Below are 13017 nucleotides of genomic sequence, written 5' to 3' on the forward strand. Positions count from 1 at the left end.
TTACTTTCCTTTTCTCATTTATATGTCTAAAACATGCTTTATCTCCCTTGTTTACTGGCAGGGCAATTCGCTCTTCTGCATGTGATTTGTCAACTCTTATAACTTTGCTTCTTTCTGCTTAATTTTGTAGATCTGTCCATCATCCTCACTCGCGGTATTTTTGTATTTACTAAAGGCTAACTTCTTGTCTTTTATGATTTTGGCTACTTCTGCAGAGTACCACAGCACTTTCTTTAATGTTTTACTCTTACTGACCAGCCTAAGACAATTTTCTGTTATCTTCAATAATACAACTTTTAAATAATCCCATTTCTCCTGGATTCCATCTCTGATAATGACTCGTCTACACATATTCTCATTTTAGAAAAGTCAGCTTTGCTAAAATCTAAAACTTTTGTTTTTGTGTGGTGCGACTCCATCACAATTAAACCACACAGACTGATGATCACTAGATCCCAAACTTTCGCCTACAGAAATATCCAATATTGCCTCCTTACGAGTTGGTTCCTCAACTACTTGTTTTAAAGATAATCCCAGTAGGGAGTTCAGAATATCTGCACTCCGGGCACAACCAGCTACTTTCGTTTTCCAGTTCACATCAGCGAGATTAAAGTCACCCATGATTATAACATCTCCCTTCACTGCCATTTTAGCTATTACCTCCAGAATCGAGAAAGGAGTTGGATTCCGCAATCGGAAACAATTTCTTAGCGAAACCTGTGAAGTCTTACAACCTATTTGATGAAGATGTCCGCAAGTTCCTTAGTTGTAGTTAGTTTTAAAAGTGGTACAAAAGGAAGCATCCTGGAGAATCGGTCAACAACAGAAAGTATGGTGGTGTAACTATGAGAGGAAGGAAGATCTACTATGAAGTCCAGTAGTGGCAATATGAGTCCAGGGATGACAGGGTACCAGAAGGGGCCATAGAAGACCAGGGGGAGGAGTCCTGGGGGTCTTGGTAGAAGATTCTCTTGGACATTGGAAACCATAGCTTCGGTTTTAGCAAGGGATAATGGATATACTGGGCCCCGTTGGGGAACAGAATCCGGCAGCAGATCATAGGGGCGAAGGGGAGGCAAGGAATCGGCTTCTTTCTTGTCAAAAACATCAGCAAATTCTTGATACAGTGGAGGTAACATAGAAGTGTACAAGGAGGCAATCTTCAAAATATATGGTTGAGGGGAGATGCAAGTGGAGCATCGCCAGGAGGTGATCTCATGAGTGTGCCAGTTAATGTCTGGGTTATGAAACTGCAGACTAGGGTATCCCAATACTATGGGTACTAGAGCAGCCAAAGAGGAAATTACGTATAACACCAGTGTTTCTTTATGGAGAACTCCTACTTGGAGATGAAGTGGTATGGTTTCATGGGTAACAACAGCGGGTTGGAGAGGCCGCCCATCAATAGCCTCCACGAATACTGGAGAAGCCTTTTCCAACAAGGGTACATCAGGGACCTTACAGAAGTCATGGTCAATGAAAGGCAGGCACAAACATACAAGGTGCCCAGTTATGGGGATAAGCTGCAAAAAGGCCCAGAGTAGGTCCCCCAATCCTCTCTAGGCTGAGAAGTTTCTCGGCTTAATGGGGCAGGTGCGAACATAATTTCCTCATTTACCGCAGTACATACAGAGGCCCTCTCTGCATCAATGAGATCTCTCCTCTTCCAAGAGTCATGTAGAGCCAATCTGCATGGGTTCCTCAGCAGGGGTGCGGGGAGCAGGTTCAGGAGGTGTAAATCGTGGGGCTAGACGTATTGGAGGCCTCCTTTGACGGTCTTGCTCAATACGGCGCAGATCAATACGGCCTATATAGGCGATGAGTTCCTCTAAATCTGTGGGCAGGTCCCGTGCGTCTACCTCATCTTTCAAGCGGTCAGACAGATCATTAGTGAAGGCGGCCACCAGAGCGTCGTCGATCCATACCACTTTCATAGCCAGAGTACGGAATTCTATGGCAGACAGGCTGCAGGAACCTTGACGCAACGAAAAAAGGCTAGAGGAGGTGATGTGGCTATGGCCTGGCCTGTCAAACACCTGACGGAAGGTGGCAATAAAGTCATTATAATTGTTGACTATGGGGGTGTAATGTCAATTCATGAATTGGCATTTGGTATGCAATATGTTTTGTGTATGTTATTAGAGTCATTATTGTGGGCTTTGATCAGGAAACCTCTGGTTTCTCTAACACCAGGCCTACGCCATAAAATGTACTTAAAAGATAAGGATCACCAGAGCTGAATGTGGGGGGTCGTAAAGTATATTGGGACATGTCCTCTGAATGACCCAAAAGTCATAGCATAACCACATAAAATGAAATATTGAGAACATGTGTATGTATTGTGAGAGGGTCCAATATGAATGTATATTTGTATTGCCCAGGTTGTATCCTTTTGTTGGGTACCAAACATTCCTAACTGGTGTATTTCTGCCCTGAGAGATGAGAATGGCTACTTTCCAAAATAGATAAACCTAGTGTTTGGTGTCTAAAGATTCATAAAGATATGAGGAATATGATCATATCAACATTATAATGGTATATTTTAAATTGCTAGTTTTGGGAAGACTACCGCATCCTCAGGTAGAAGTCTGCACTGGGCTCTGGACCATAAACTGTCAAGGACAAACCCATCTGACCCACCTAGGGGAGCTGGTCATTTTAGGAACAACCAGGGTTCAATATAAGAAGATTTTAGATCTTGAGGGGGAGAGTCTTTTCTTTTAAGAACTGCACAGAGAACCTTTACCATCTGAATCTCCCACAAGGATTATGTATATCGGTAATTATATATATAAGGATTTCTTGTACTTTCTCCTATTTGATTTTATGGACTGTTTTGTAACTTGTACTCTGTATGTCATTTATTTCTGGATATTTGTACACAGCACTGTGAAGCCTTTTGTCAGATTAAATGTTTAATTAATCAGCTAAAATCTTTGCTCTCTAATATGAACTCACTCTTCTGCGGAATACGTTACCAAAGGGTTAATTATATATATGTCTGATTAGTAAAGTAAGGTTGGTATACTGTAATTCTAATGTGTTTGGGGTAACCTAAGATGCCCGGATATAAAGTCTTGGTGGTGGCAGCAAATTGTATACTAGGGGTATACCCCTAGTATACAATTTGCTGCCACCACCAAGACTTTATATCCGGGCATCTTAGGTTACCCCAAACACATTAGAATTACAGTGTAGGAGGGATTGCTGGGGTTAATTGAGTGGTTGCTGGGACTAGCAACAGGTAACCAGGGATCTGGTGTCATTAACCCTTTCACTGCTACACTCTCCCCACTGTCTCAGCCGGGCCAAAGCCCGTGTTTGTGACAGGGGCATTACTTTCCCATATAGGAGTAGCCCAGGCCAGTGCGCTGTCCGTAAGTAACGAGATAACATATCCCACATGAGCTCTGTCAGATGGGAAAAGTTGAGGAGACATTTCAAAGTTGATGGAGCACTGGTTAAGGAAGCCTTGACAGTTGGCTGGATAGGAGGGGAGGGAGGAAGAGGAAAACGGAGGGCAGGTAGGAGACCTTGATCAGGCGGCGGCGGCGGAAGAGCAGCAGCAGCAGCCATAGGACCACGAGACAGATCTGTCCGTGCCAGGAGTGTTTGCAGTGCCTGAACGAACTGGTCCATACAATGATACAAATGTTCTATACGGCCTTCACAATCAGACATCTTTTGGCCAATCTCTGCGGGATCCATAGGTTACCCTTGGTACTGTAACGGTTAGGTAGGACTCCAGAGAGCTGAGCGTACCAGGAGAGACAGGAACGGAGAAGCAGCGTCGTGGACAAGCCGGGTCAAACCAGGAGATCAATTCGGAGCCAAATCAGAACCAGAAGCGAAGTCAACAAACCGAGTCAAAGCCAGAAATCCAAAAACCAAGAGCAGAATCCGCAATCAAGAGCAGGGTCAGCAAGCTGGGTAAAAACAGCACAAAACAGAGCATGGGCGAATCAGATAAGTTACAGCAACCAAGGGTAACTCAGGAATAAAAGTCAGGGTTTAAATAGAGAGGGAGAGAGAGGTACTTCCTGAAGGCAGGGGTCACCCGAGGTCACAAGAATGAGTTGCTGCGTGGTCGACCATGCGGTGCAGGCAGTGGACAGGTAGCGGGCTCTGAAGGAGTACTCGCTACCCGGGAAGGTCTGGGGCCAGCCCAGGGAGCCATCAAAGGAGGTCTTGGCACGGGAGCAGCCGGAGAGTGGTCCGGTCGGGACGTCGCAGGGCAGTGTCGGAGGTAAGTTCTTACAGACTCTATTGGTCGCCAGCAGGGAGCTCCTCTGGCATCGACCAATGAAAGGCAGCCAAAGCCACTGCATATTTTTACTGAGTTAACACCGCATTTATCATAGTAAATTTCAACATGGACCATGAAGGTCTGGTTAGACTTCTTTGATCAGATGCTTTCTATTTGTTATTCAAAAGGGAAGGAATTACTTTTTTATAATAAATCAATCAACATTATTATTACCTCAGAGCAGGCAGATTATTCCACACTCTTGGGCTCATTCAAAGTATTGATTCCTGCAGTGACTACAGACATCCCCTCTAACTAAAATATCAGTTGAGGATGCATCTCCTTGCCAAGAACAAAAAGGGTTGAATGATTGAAAGTTCCCTTACATTATAATGGACTACTTTAAGATGATTAGGAAACACAATAATAAAACCAAAGTAGTAGATTCAAACTATAGAAATGTAATATAAAAGAACTGAAATTATAGAAATAAAGGTCTAAATGAAATAAATTAAAATAAAGAACATGTATAACATAATATAAAGTAAAATAAAAAAATATCCTTATTGTTTGGCAAGGGGAGCAGGCGTAAATACACCTTCACAGCTGCAAAACAGACAAGTAAGGGAATGGGTCCTTGCCGGCTTACTTAAGAGTTTCATGCACCAGCTTCTTAGTCTGACAGTAAAAAAATAAATATATGGAGAGTAAAATAAAACTCAGATGTCATGAAACCTCTAACCCTGAACTCGAGTTCCTATGTACAAAGCGGGTGCATCTGTCCTGCCTCCAGATGTGACCCAGGGTATTATCCACTGTTGCGTAGCTACATCATTCTATAGATTTTTTATGTATGCTATGTGTTATATTGTACCTTAAATTTCTTCTTCATTTCTTTTTCTTCATTTTGTGATTTTTTGAAGTTGTCTTTTCTTTGCATGCCGGGTGTGCTCTTCCCTCTGAACAGAGGAGGCATTGGAAAACATTTTACATAGGGAACAAAATAATGACAATTTCCACCTTAAGAAACTCTACTGTGAAAGAGAACTGACATGAATATGATTGCGTTTTGTATTAAAATACCGAGCTAGAGATGATAGCAACATTTTACATTGTGTGATAAGGATATAGCTCACGCTATTTTTGTCAGAAATAGAATCTGTAGAAAAAGAGAATAAATGTTTCTGAATTACCCTAAACATCTGAAATATATATATATATATAAAAGCAAATGTATATACTATAGTATGTGTGAAAAGGAAATAGGGCATTATTTTTTAAAATAAGCACTAATGGAAAGAAAATGTTTTCACCGTATTAGTAATTAGCAATGAGACAGACAAATAGGACATTTCTTTAATTTTATAGCAATACAGGAGGCTTATTTACTGTTTAACCTCCAGCAGCAAAACAGTTAACATGAAACAAGAAAAACAACCATTCAGGATGAAGCAAAAAAACACCCTAAATCAGTACAAGAGCCCAGCCACTCCTCTTTCTTTGCTGCTTAGCCTCCAGATGAGAACCTACCTTGAATTAGGGCCTAGGCCGGCTAGATTTACACAGGCTGACCCCTGTAACTAACCCTGTGCTGGCTCTTGAGGGTGATCCCCTCTACCAAATACTCTGCCCATACCTGGGCATCAGGGGTGACCCCCCTTTTTCTAATTTGGTGGTTTCATTAGTGGGTGACCTTCACAGGTGCATTCGGGTGACCCCCATATTTTGTCTCACGTTTTTTTTCTCCGTCTGTGGTTTTCAGAAACACATTGAAGTACCATGGCTAAAGATTTTGAGACTCCTATTCCTGTCCCCTTCCAAGCACTGGCTGCATCCCTACCGGCAACACTGGCAGAGGCCCAATTCGCCTGTTCTACCCAACCTTTTGCCTCCTTGGTTAGTGGTGAAGGTTCGGATGCAAATATCTCACATTCCTTCACCGACCCGGAACATCCGCGCAAGTGGCCCTGGGTAGACATCCCCTCCAGTTCTGACAAGGGCAAAGACCCATTAAAGGGATTCAAGAGTGTCTTCCTTCCTGCCATACCGGAATCTGCTGCCTCACCAACCACAGATCTAGCCGCTGAGTATGAAGTACTGAACGAGTACAGCGCTGGCTCCCCTGGGCACAGATCCCCTCTCGGGATTTGGGCATGACGCCTTGTCTGAGAACCCCAAGTCCGCTACCATTGGACAGGATCAACCATTTGAAACCCGGGATGACTTGGGCATTCCATTCCTTGACTCGACATCGGTTAGACACCCGCACATTGCAGAGTTTCGCAAATATTGGCTTTGCCGCCCTCTGGATAAGGAGGTCCTTCAGAGACTTGGGTTTGAATGTCCATGCCCCACTCTCCCAGCTTAGGTATCCAACACTCCTGAATTTGATCAACCATTTTTCTAATGAATAACAGGAAGGATCCCATGAAGGGTATCGAGCAAGGGTGTTGGGGTAAATACAAAGTATGTATATTTGTAATTAATATGTGCTTGATTAAGTTTATGTGTGTATATATGTATGTATGATAGCTGCAAGCCACTTAGGGGGGAAGTAACAGGAAAGACAGCTGTAAGAAGATATCACACCTATACACTATGTAGAGAAGGAAGGAAATGCATCACCTGGAGATAGGCATGGGAAACATAGCAAGTCAATAACATCACACGGTGGGGTCTTGGGAACAGAGGACAGGGACCTCATTTACACATCAATAGAGAAATCCCTTAAAAAGACATTGTAGAAACACATAGAAAAGGAGACTGGATTGGTGAGTCTCACCTTTGGCACATCACCCACACAGCATACACACTTAGCAGCAGATATTAGATAGATGGGATGTTTGTGAGTGGTATGAATGATTGTCATCTGTATATCACTGTAACTCTGGTTTTGTCTTTGCTGTAACATTAATCTGGGTAGATTCTAATTAAAGCTCTCTCTCTGGTAAGAATCTTGGGTTGGCTGTTTTATTGTAATATCAGGTAGAAAACCTTAGTAGAACTAGACATATATATTATCTGGAAAAGGGGATACGGTTATATGTAGTTCTTGGAGGAGGTAACAAGGGTATTACATTTATCATTAATACACAACGCAGAACGGATTATTCTCCACGCATATCAATTGGTGGTATTGGTTTGAGAGAGGAGAAGTATATACAACATATTGGTGCCGTGACTCTTGGCCAGAAGAACTTTACAGAGTCTGCCTGGAGTGTGGTGAGTATAACTGTTATTATATTATATTGCTGTGATTTGTTCGTTTGATATGACATGCAACATGGAGGATGCAAAAGTTACTTATTCTAAAAATGTTAAGAAATGGCTTCTGAATTATATTAAGAGACATGGTGGTCCTTATGAAATCCCACAGGACTGTAAACAGTCATGGGAGATGTTGCAGAAGTTTTTGGGAGAGACATTATTTGAAAAAAAGGTGTCGGAGAGTAAAAGAAAAGGTTGCATTGTGCAAGGACTACTCTCTTGTTGTTTAAGATTAGAAGAAATTGTGAAAGCAAAGGAGGATAAGTTGGCAGAGCTGAATGTTTCAATTAAAGTAAAATCTGAGAAGCATGATGAGATGTATAACGCGTTAAATAATAAGATTGTTGATCTTAGAGTGAAAACTGCTTTGGATTTTGCTGCTCGTTGGATAGCGGAGCAGCACAAATCAATGAAAGAGCAAAAAGAACTTTTGGAAGCAAAAGTTCTAGGTTTAAACATTGAAGTTGAGAAGTGTAAGCTTTTTGCACAGAATGCTGCAGCTTTATGTGTAAGCAACCAGCAGACTTTGCAAGAAATTGAGGAATTGCGTAGTGCAAATGAGTGCCTTACTCAGAGGCTGAGGGATGCAGAGGGGGAGATTAGGACCCTGGCAGCCTGCAGTAAGAGGGAGGCTGATCCTGTGCATTGCACAGCTAACGGTAACAAGTTAAATGTACAGCTACAGAAAAGAAATGATGTTGTGGCTGCAGTTGAAATAGATGGGCAAGGTTTAGATGAGAAGCAAAGTAATGCTAATCATAAAATAATCCGAAATCACAGCAAAATCATTGCAAAGCCTGTGTCTGTATTAAGCCCCTCGCTTCAGAGACAGTTGTATCAGAGCAGGGTACAACATAAATTTCAAGGACCCACAGGTAAAAGGGAAGCCTTTAAATGTTTTGCTTGTGGTAAAGTAGGACATTTTGCCAGAAATTGCCACTCTCACTCTGCTAAAGAACACGATGTTCAGGAAAGACCCATGGTTGATAGTTGGAGGCAGGTAGATAAGAGTTGTTTTAATTACACTAGGTGGGGATCTCAGGGAAGAGGTAATGATGTTAGGAAAGACTATATCAAGCCTTGGATTCCCTACCATGTTATTAAGGCACAGAAAGAAAGAGTTGAAAAACAGAATAAAACTAGTGTGGTCTTCTAGATTTGTTTTCATTTGTTGTTGTAACATATGATGCTAATCTATTTGTTTTAAAGTATTTGTTTTTCAGAAAAAGAAGAGATGATACTAAATGAAAAAAAAAAAAAAAGGAAGAAAGTAAACAAACCCGTGGATCGGGACATTAACATGTTATTTCTTGCAGGAAATTAACATTTTATAAGAGGGAGGAAAGACGTTCAGAAGAAAAAGGAGAAATCAGAGTAACTTTAAGAGTAAAGGGGCAATCGCCAGAAGTTACATTTAAGGATAAGCATACCATGGTTGGGGCTATAGGGGGATGGATAGTGGTACAGTGTAATATTTCAATGCCTAAGTCTAACCTTCCCTCTGAATTTGCAGTTTGGAGCTATCCAGGACGGAGTGATATGCATAAGAGTACCAGTACATTTTGGACCAATACCACAAAGGAAGTGAGAATAAAGATGCTGCTGGAAAGAAATTTTACATTAACCCAGGATGGTTCTGTGACATGCAACCCAAATCACAGTGGACTGCATACTATAGTAGACTCAGAAATTAAAGTACAACTTACTAACTCACAGGACTGCCCAACAACCACCCCCTGGCCAGAGCATGGATTATTCATACAACCAACACAAACGGTCGCTTATACAGATGTGTCTTATGTAACATTACCTTTATTGTTAAATTTTTCTTCATTTAATATACCAGAGAGCTGCCCAGAAATGTTGAAAGAATGGTTTAAAAAGGTGTTTCAAGCACATATTAATCTATTCTGGGATGCTACACAAGGGCTTCGTTTTAGAGAGAGAGAAAAAAGGGATCTGGATACTGATATAATATCAGGATTCAGTTTGGGGACCTCAATTTGGAATAGAGGAGACATAGAGGATCTAAACTCACGAGAACAAAAATTTGTAGATGGGTTGCAACAAATTTTACTTAAAGAGGGACGTGTGGAATTTAACACTCTAGCCGAAACTGATCTATCAATACAGAACATTCACACAGTTGCTGCAGATTTGCAATGGATTAATGTATCTGTAAATGCTCTGAGAGAATCAGTTGAGAATAATGATGTGTCCAAGGCTATGGTATGTGGTATAGTCGGAAATCTACTAGTTGAACACCTAAATTTAGGCCTCCAAGAAATAAAACAAGGGGAATGGCCCAGAATTGTGAATTCTACCCTAGTTTTTGATCTGGTTAGGGAATTTGGCATAGATTGCCAGAATGTAGTCCTTTCCAAAATTAAAAGTCTACAGAGTTGGTGCAATAAGTGTAAAGTAGGGAAAAAGGTAATTCCATTACTAATCGACATTCCAGTTTGGACAGAACAGCCTGTACCTGTTTATAAGATGACTATGCTGGGTGAGTTAGACGTGGCTAATGGCACTAATGTTTTAAAACAACTCCTGCCACAAACCCGCTTGGTGGTAAAAGAAAACCAGTTATGGAAGATTATTAACCCCAGTTGCTGTGACAGACGTAAAAATGCTTGGCTTTGTTCCTGTGTACTAGAACCCCTAGTCCGGTCAGATGGATGCATAATGGAGAGCTCAGGGAGCTGCCCAGTTCACCTTCACAGAACTGTAAATGGATGGAAAAGGGTGGTGCATGGGCAGGGCCCTACGATCTGTGCACTGGGTGTATCTAAAATTCTCTGGCAACAAACTGTACCTTGTAATGTACCTGCTACAGGATGGTGTGTTAATCTCACCTATGGCTCCATGAAAGTGGGTAAGGAGATCATAAGAGCTAACATTCAACTCACACAGGTATCTGTGAACATGGTACAGGAGGAGCTGGGAAATTGGAATAAGATGATTCCCTCACTATTTAAAACAATCCCGCCACTTAACATAGATTTGGATACATTATTTAAAAGAAATAATAGAAGGGTTGTGCAATTACAAGATCTGGTGAAACAAAATTTAGCCAGCACTAAAGAAATTACACACAGCTTTCAAGAGCCCTGGTGGAGCATTCCCTACAATGTATATACACACCCAGGATTAAGAACTGCTTCTGTAATATTTGTATTCCTGCAATTTGTATTAATTTGCTCCTTATTCATCCTATATTGCTTCTGGAGGAAAGAACTGAAAAAAACACACACCAAGCAGGAACGATTAGAGCTAGCATCGATTGTAGGGATATAAAATACCAGTATATTGGTTCTTGTAATACTGTTTGGGTTTGAGTTGGTATATGTCTTTATGAATAAGTTCCTATATGGATCTTATTCAAGTGGGGGAGTGTTGGGGTAAATACAAAGTATGTATATTTGTAATTAATATGTGCTTGATTAAGTTTATGTGTGTATATATGTATGTATGATAGCTGCAAGCCACTTAGGGGGGAAGTAACAGGAAAGACAGCTGTAAGAAGCTATCACACCTATACACTATGTAGAGAAGGAAATGCATCACCTGGAGATAGGCATGGGAAACATAGCAAGTCAATAACATCACACGGTGGGGTCTTGGGAACAGAGGACAGGGACCTCATTTACACATCAATAGAGAAATCCCTTAAAAAGACATTGTAGAAACACATAGAAAAGGAGACTGGATTGGTGAGTCTCACCTTTGGCACATCACCCACACAGCATACACACTTAGCAGCAGATATTAGATAGATGGGATGTTTGTGAGTGGTATGAATGATTGTCATCTGTATATCACTGTAACTCTGGTTTTGTCTTTGCTGTAACATTAATCTGGGTAGATTCTAATTAAAGCTCTCTCTCTGGTAAGAATCTTGGGTTGGCTGTTTTATTGTAATATCAGGTAGAAAACCTTAGTAGAACTAGACATATATATTATCTGGAAAAGGGGATACGGTTATATGTAGTTCTTGGAGGAGGTAACAAGGGTATTACATTTATCATTAATACACAACGCAGAACGGATTATTCTCCACGCATATCAATTGGTGGTATTGGTTTGAGAGAGGAGAAGTATATACAACAAAGGGTTGCGCTCTTTCCAGGTCCACTGACCCAGATTTTTCAGATGGCTGACTAGGCCCTGGCTGAGGGTACCCCTCTAGATATATACCTGGTTTGCGAGTGGACTTAACGGGTGTTCTGCCTCCTGAGCAATGCAAACTGTGCCATCACGGCGCAGGCTGCCCTGTTCAAGTTGGACGTAAAGCTGGCGGAGTTGGGCCCCAAGGCCAAAGGCCTGCTCTTCGGGGGGAAAAACTCCTCAAAGATTTTAACCAACACGTCAACACCTTAACCTCCCTCAATAAGGCTCAGGTTTCAATGAGGGGCGTCTTTCAGTCTGGAGACTGTTTTTACCACAGGGCTGGTTGGCAGAGGGGTCATGCCTCCATCGGCTCCAGACCCTGTTTTTCGGAAGCATCTACTGCCCACCGTCCCACTACCTCAGCCCATTCCCACACGGAGCTACCAGAGGAAGAGGATATCCACCCTTCAGAAGGAAGATGTCCTCAGGTAAGGGTCATTCACATTTTTCCTCTTATTCCTGTCTCAGGCAGTCAATTTTTTCTCGTACGTGGTACTTCAGGCTCTCAACTCTCACATTGTATACAGACATTTCAAGATGGAAGGTATCCATCTTGATTTGCGGCTTGATTTGAAGGACGCCTATCTTACCGTTCCTGTCCATCAGGACGACAGAAGATGTCTACAGTTCCGTTTGCGGGACCACCTCTGGCAGTTCACATGCCTTCCATTCTCAGCTCCGCACCCTGGTGTTTCACAAAGCTCTTGAAGCCGGTCATGGAGTTCCTTCTGGCAAGGGGCGTCCGCTTCATTTTGTACCTGGACGATGTTCTCCTGATGGCGCATGACAGAGACTCTACGCCAGGATGCTTCTCTCACGATACGGCTTCTCCAGGACCTCTGTTTCATCAACGAGGCAAAGTTGGCACTCACGCCCAATCAGTTGATTCAGTTTCTGGGATTCCATGGCAGCAGTGCTCAAGCAACCTCACGTCAAGGTGTTATCCATCAAGAAAGAGATCCAGAGTTTACTCATCCGTCAGTTTATCTCGCTAGGGGACCTATCATCTTTGCGCGTCTGACTCGTATGACGCGTCTGATCGCTCTTTAGAACCAAGCGCGGCTGGAATTTCGCTAGTGGCTCGTTCACATGGCAGCGTGTAACGGGCGAGCCATCTTCAGGTCAGTTACGGATTTTGTCCTGGACTCGGACACAAGCCTGTGTAGGTGTTGGGCGGCCTGTGGCGAGATTGCTACAGGGGGTCTGTGGACCCACGAGGAACGCAATTTACACATCAATTGTTTGGAACTGATCGCAGGGTCTTTTGTGGTCCACAGCTTCGCAAAAGCCCTCACTCACTGCTCTCTCGTGCTTCACATGGACAATGTGTCCGC

This window comes from Sceloporus occidentalis, unplaced genomic scaffold (assembly GCF_023333645.1).
Source record: "Sceloporus occidentalis isolate IW3139 unplaced genomic scaffold, rSceOcc1.0.p SCAF_218, whole genome shotgun sequence".
NCBI classification, from domain to species: Eukaryota; Metazoa; Chordata; class Lepidosauria; order Squamata; family Phrynosomatidae; genus Sceloporus; species Sceloporus occidentalis.